The 7053-nt window shown below is 37.8% G+C and overlaps 1 pseudogene; it reads left to right on the top strand.

The window, feature by feature from the left end:
- LOC107740789 (inositol hexakisphosphate and diphosphoinositol-pentakisphosphate kinase 2-like) overlaps positions 1-7053 on the top strand; it is a 47058-nt pseudogene that overhangs the window by 17876 nt on the left and 22129 nt on the right.

Raw genomic sequence — 7053 nt, 5'->3', positions numbered from 1 at the left:
TGTATAAATCTCAATTTCGAAAAAATTTACCCTTATGACTGGTTTTGTGGTCCAGGGTCAATTATTAGCGGATGTGTTTGCTGACACTCTTATGTACTTTATTTAAGGGAGAGTTCCCCCAAAAATGAAAATTCTGTCATCAATTACTCACCCTCATGTCGTTCCAAACCCATAAGACCTTTGTTCATCTTTGAAACACAAATGAAGATCTTTGTAATGAATCCTGAGAGATTTCTGTCCCTCCGTTGAAAGTCCATTCCACCGGAACTTTGACGATTCAAAAAGTTTGTAAATGTAATCAGTCGACATGTCCACTTTGATGAACAGATTGCATGTCGGGTTTCATTCACATGTAAACCTTGATCAACACATGCAGCACATCAAATATGCTAAAGGAAGCTCAGTCGTACTTGCTTGAGGTTCTTGCGCTTCACACAAGCACGTCTGAGCTTGCATTTGCCATATTTGATGTGCTCCAATGTGCGTTGATCAGGGTTTGTATGTGAATAACAGCCTTAATTGCTCATCGTGTCATTTCAGGAGACTTGGATTAAAGCACTTGATGTTTACAATGTTTTTATGATTTTTTTGAATCATCAAATGTTGGTGTCATGGGCTTTCAACAGGGGACAGAAATCCCTCAGGTTTCAGTGAAGTTGACTTCATTTGTGATTTTGAAGAGGTACAAAGGCCTTATGCGTTTGGAACAACATGAGGATAAGTAAATGAATTTACTAACCCTTTACTAACCCTTTTAAGTGTTAAAGTCACAGTGTGCTGCCATTGTATTGATTTCACCCGAATGGATTTTCATCAAATTATCGCTTTTTGTGTCAAAAGTCAGTCATGGGAATGACAGTGAGTAAATGATGACAGAATTTTCATTTTTAGGGAACTGTTCCTTTTTAACACATTAATATTATATATTAATACTGATGTATTGATTCTGTATAAGCTCAAAGTAAATATCTTTTTAAGTGCTGTCGTATGACTCTCAGGATGGAGTTGAGGTGTGTGATTGCTGTGATTCGACATGGTGACAGAACCCCGAAACAGAAGATGAAGATGGAAGTTAGACATCAGCGGTACAGACATTTCAGCTCCACACTCTCATTGAACTATATTCATCATAAACTCTCACTAGTTCCAAAAAATCTGAAATTCTATTGGAACACACTCTGCTCAGCTAAAGTCCTCTGTTCTATGTAACACTTTTGAATTTCTCATGTTGTGTCTTTCAGGTTTTTTGACCTTTTTGAAAAATGTGAAGGTTACAAAAGTGGAAAACTGAAATTAAAAAAACCAAAGCAACTCCAAGTAAAGAAATGTTGTTTTAGAATAACAAATATTATTCATCATCACACTGCGTTTGAATATTAGCTGATTTGCTCAGTTGTTTGTTGTGTTTGTTTGAATTGGACAGGAGGTGCTGGACATTGCCAGGCAGCTGTTGCTAGAACTCGGCCAAAATAACGATTCAGAAATTGAGGAGAGCAAAGCAAAGCTTGAACAGCTGAAAACAGTTCTTGAAATGTAAGTGGGTCCAGTAAGTTTATTAATAGGGGCCAGGCATGTCTAAGCATGTTAGTTTTCGGATTCTTCTTCTTCTTCTGCCATTGCTTCTGGTTTGTAGTCTATTCCACAAGAGAATGAAATGCATACTGGTTTGAAATGACAAAAGGGTGGATAAATAAGGAATCTCGTTAAATGTCATTTCAGCATGGCCTTTAGGGTTACTGAAAAGTATAAAGACAGCAGTACTGTCTCTCTAACACGTTCAGTTTTATTGAAAAAGCTTTCATCAGATGCTCACCAAATTTAGTATCAACTTTAAATCACCTTCATACCATGCTAGTAAAAAGTTATAGAAAATGGTACTTGTTTTTTAATTTATCATTAATTTAATAGCAAGGACTGAGGTTGTATCTTGCCGACGTATTTACTGGGCATTTTGTGTCATTGGCACGTTGCCTTGAAAATGCAGCGTCGATTTGATGACAGCACCAGCTTTTGTGTTATTTCAACCACTCTTGCTAAAATAATCCCTGCAGATGCTATATCCAGTGCATTTTAATGCCACTTTTGACCTGTCATGCTTGGCCCCATTACATTCAATTATACAGCTGTATTTCAGTCTCATTTCTGATATCTCATTTTGTTTGTTCAGGTACGGTCATTTCTCTGGCATTAATCGCAAGGTTCAGTTAACATATCTGCCACATGGCTGCCCTAAAACATCTAGTGAAGAGGAAGGTAAGGATGGTCTCGCATGCATCGTTTGGCTGATAATGATTTATTTATATTCTGTTTCTTTAGGCGTTCCATCTGTTTATATGGTTTTATCTAAGTGTAAGACCAGTTACATTTTATAGTATAAAAGAGGCTTATTTTAGTGCAGTTGATTCTAAAATCGATCCACATTGCAGAATTTCCTGGCAAAGCATACTCACTTAAAGGGTCATGAAACCCACCCCTCTCATATTTTAGCTCTGATCATTCATCCCTCAGATTTGAAAAAGTTCAAAGAAATGGTATGGCAAAGTGTGATGTGGAGAGCTTAAAGTGTGCGTAAAGCTCTTGCTCTATCTTTTTTTTGTAGGTGAAATATTAGATGGTTAATGAATTGTTCATGGTTGTTGCATGCAAGGCTGATGTATTTGATATGGAAGTGTGTGTTTTGTCCAGACGTGCGGAGGGACGACCCGTCGCTCTTGCTGGTTTTGAAGTGGGGTGGAGAGCTGACTCCAGCAGGCAGGGTTCAGGCTGAAGAGCTTGGCCGGGCCTTCAGGTGTATGTACCCTGGAGGACAAGGTACTTTACTCTCACTGTGCTCATTATTGTCTTTATCGTGTCTGCCCCGTGTTCTTTATTGCTTTCTCCCGTGTCTCAGGCGATTACGCTGGCTTTCCCGGCTGTGGCCTTCTCCGTCTGCACAGCACATACAGGCATGACCTGAAGATATACGCCTCTGATGAAGGACGCGTTCAGATGACTGCTGAAAAAATTCATGATATTTGTTGAAAAGCTTTTTTAATTTATAATCATAAATAAATTATAATAATAAATCTTGGTTATGGTATTTGACCTTTTTTATTGCATAAAACGTTTCTTTATTTTTCTTTAAATGTGTGAATCCAACATAAATACAATTAAGAGATTTCTCAAGACAAATCATTTCATCCTCACATGTTACTGACCCTCTTAAAGTGCAGCTATTTTGTTGCAATTTACTGAAGATTTAAATCAAATATACATTATTCTGTGTTATGTTAGTCTTATGCTAACATCAGTTTGGCTGATATATATTTAGAGGACTGGGTTGGCATCTAATTCAGTGCCACTTTTTTTTTTTAAACAGATATCCAGTTGTATCACAGTGAGACTCTAGAGCTGATGCTGCGTCGGTGGTCTAAACTCGAGAAGGATTTCAAGATGAAGAACGGCCGATACAACATCAGCAAGATCCCTGATATCTATGACTGCATCAAATATGACGTGCAGCACAACAGCTTATTAAAGCTGGACAACACTATGGAAATTTACCGGCTGTCCAAAGCACTGGCTGACATCGTCATCCCACAGGTGACCGTTTTTAATTAATTCATTATGAGAGCTTGTATGAATTTATGTGTCACAATTTGTTGATTGTCTTAATAAAATATGTTTTGGTAATTGTCCTTATTTGCTCTTGTCAGGAATATGGTATTTCTCAAGCTGAGAAACTGGACATAGCCAAAGGTTACTGTACACCTCTTATTCGCAAGATCCGCTCTGACCTACAGAGGACGCAAGACGATGACACTGTTAATAAACTGCATCCAGTGTAAGACATCGTCTTTTTCACTCCTCATGGTAGTCGATGTTAGCAGTCTTGGCAGTTTACATTGAAATCTTAAAGGGGTCATAAACACTGCTGCTGTTCCTGAAACCACGCCTTCTTTCTTTGCGTGCATCTTTATGCTAATATTTCCACATAGTGAGGTAGACATGTGGGGGCGTGTTAGAACGAGCCGTTTTAGGTAGGCGTGGTTGACTCTTCACTTTTATAAAGAATATCTCTTTGGATTTGAGACTTTAGTCTTTGCAACTTTACAGATCTTCTTTATGCACCAAGAGCTTGTAACACTCCAAAGAGAAAGGAAAACTTGAAATCGCATCATATGACCCCTTTAAAAAAGAAAGAGCACCAAAACCAAGCCTTTCATTCATATGGTTAAGGACAGGGTGGAAAATGGTCAGATATTACCAAATGATTTCTGTTTTTGGTGCCTAATATTGTATCGTAAGTTGACCCCAGAGAGATAAAAAAAATAAAAATTTAGGGTCATGATGACCCCTTAAATGCATTAATATTTCATTGTAAATATGTCAGGTTTTGGGTGAAATCAAAAGGCTTTCTGGGTTGATTGTTCTGTCCGCAGATATTCCAGAGGAGTCATGTCTCCAGAACGCCATGTGCGAACCAGACTTTACTTCACCAGTGAGAGTCACGTTCACTCGCTGCTGTCTGTCTTGCGCTATGGAGCCCTCTGTGATGTATGCCCTGATTAATATCATCTTTTAAAGCTTTAAAGTGCATTGAAATATCCTGGCTGTTGTTTTGCTGTTCTGAGTTCTACTTGAAGGAATTTGTTTGGCTGTATCCTCAGGAGGCCAGAGATGAGCAGTGGAAGAGAGCCATGGACTACCTCAAAATAGTCAGCGAGCTGAACTACATGACACAGATAGTCATCATGCTCTATGAAGACCCAAACAAGGTGCCAGCATGTCGGCACACATACAGTGCTTTTACATAACACAAATCAGGGGTGAAATGCTTAGAAACGACTTTTGTCTTGATATCCAAGAAATGTATGAAATGGTTTTGCTGCTGTAATTCTGCACATGCAAGATCATATTTCGAGCTCGCAAAACTTAAGTTAACTTTTAAAATGAATGTGCTTGTGTTGTAATTTTAGAAAGTATTTCTAAGGAAGTTTTAGGTAAACTTTCATAAATAAATATACTAAGACACATAGTCTTAGTATATTTATGAAAGTGTACCTAAAACTTAATTATAGCTTAATAAGTATAGCTTAATTATTTACACAATTTCAAGAAAATAAACAAAATGGAAATAAAGCACATTTGTGCACAAAAGCAGTCTTAAGTCGCTGGGGTATATTTGTATATATATAGCCCAATAGCCAAAAATACATTGTATGGGTCAAAATTATAAAAACTTCATTTTTGATTAGTAATATGCATTGCTAAGAACTTCTAAGATTTTCTCAATATTTAGATTTTTTTGCACCCTCAGATTCCAGATTTTCATATAGTTGTATCTCAGCCAAATATTGTCCTATCCTAACAAACCATACATCAATGGAAAGCTTATTTATTCAGCTTTCAGATATATAAATCTCAATTTCGAAAAATGGACCCTTATGACTGGTTTTGTGGTCCAGGGTCACATTTGTCTTGAGGCATGCATTCTTGTCACACAGAGGGTCTTTCTACACTACCATCTTCAATAAACTATTTTGCCTTAGAAGTACTTTATTTTATGTATTAGAAGAAATCTAATTCGTTGGAAGCCACTCAACAACTGGTTAATCTATACAAGAGACTCTAACAATTAATTGTGGAAAAAGAAAGTTAACTTCATATTTGATCAAATATACTGTATATTGAGACACGTATGAAGACAGACGTGTGACCCTGATAATAGCGTGTTGATGAGGGGTTTGGATTTGTAGGATCCTTCGTCAGAGGACCGGTTCCATGTGGAGCTTCATTTCAGTCCAGGAGCTAAAGGCTGTGAAGAAGATAAAAACCTGCCGTCTGGATTTGGATATAGACCAGCATCCAGAGAGGTTAGCAATGACTAATGGCTATTGTGTGTGTGTGTGTTTTTTTTTCTGCATATTTCATTTCTTCTTCCTGGGGTTGACAGGAACATGGTGATTTAAAAAAAGATTCCATCGCAATTAAGAGTTGCTATTTACAGTATATACTTTTGAATGTTTTCATATGCAGTATTTCTAAGTTGCATGATTTTGTTTTAATCTGAAATTGTCAAATGCACTTAAAGGGTTAGTTCACCCAAAAATGAAAATTCTGTCATTAATTACTCACCCTCGTGTCGTTCCAAACCCGTAAGACCTTCATTCATCTTCAGAACACAAATTAAGATATTTTTGATGAAATCTGAGAGCTTTCTGACCCTCCATAGACAGCAATACAACTGAAACATTCCCAGAAAGGTAGTAAGGACATCGTTAAAATAGTCCATGTGACAGCAGTGCTTCAACTGTAATGTTATGAAGTTATGAGTACTTTTTTTGCGCAAAGAAAACAAAAATGACGACTTTATTCAACAATTCTTCTCTTCCTTGTCAGCGTCCGCCACCTTTCAAGAGTGTAACATGACGTATGCGTGTGCATTCCTCTGCTTGTAAACAAGGCGCAGCACATGCGTGTTCTACATCAGCAGGATCACACGCATACATCATGGTACTCTCGTGAATGGCGGCAGATGCCAAATAACATTACTACTGTCACATGGACTATTTTAACGATGTCCTTACTGCCTTTCTGGGCCTTGAATGTTTCAGTTGTATTGCTGTCTATGGGAGGGTCAGAAAGCTCTGGGATTTCATCAAAAATATCTTAATTTGTGTTCTGAAGATGAATGAAGGTCTTACGGGTTTGGAACGACACGAGGGTGAGTAATTAATGACAGAATTTTCATTTTTGGGTGAACTATCCTTTTAAAGGGTTAGTTCACCCCAAAATTTAAATTAGGCTGTGTTTTACTCACCCCAGAGCCATCCTAGGTGTATATGACTTTCTTCTTTCAGACGAATCCAGTCGGAGTTATATAAAAAATTGTCCTGGCTATTCCAAGCTCTATCATTGCAGTCAGCGGGTGTTGCAATGCTTCAGTCCAAAAGAAGTTAAATAAAAAGCGCCCATCCATAAAAAAGTGTCTCACACGGCTCCGGGGGGTGAACAAAGGCCTTCTGTAGCGAATCGATGCGTTTTTGTAAGAAAAATATCCATATTCAAAAC

Source organism: Sinocyclocheilus rhinocerous, unplaced genomic scaffold (genome assembly GCF_001515625.1).
Source record: "Sinocyclocheilus rhinocerous isolate Xijiao unplaced genomic scaffold, SAMN03320098_v1.1 scaffold1097, whole genome shotgun sequence".
NCBI classification, from domain to species: Eukaryota; Metazoa; Chordata; class Actinopteri; order Cypriniformes; family Cyprinidae; genus Sinocyclocheilus; species Sinocyclocheilus rhinocerous.
This window is presented reverse-complemented; position numbering and strand designations above follow the sequence as displayed.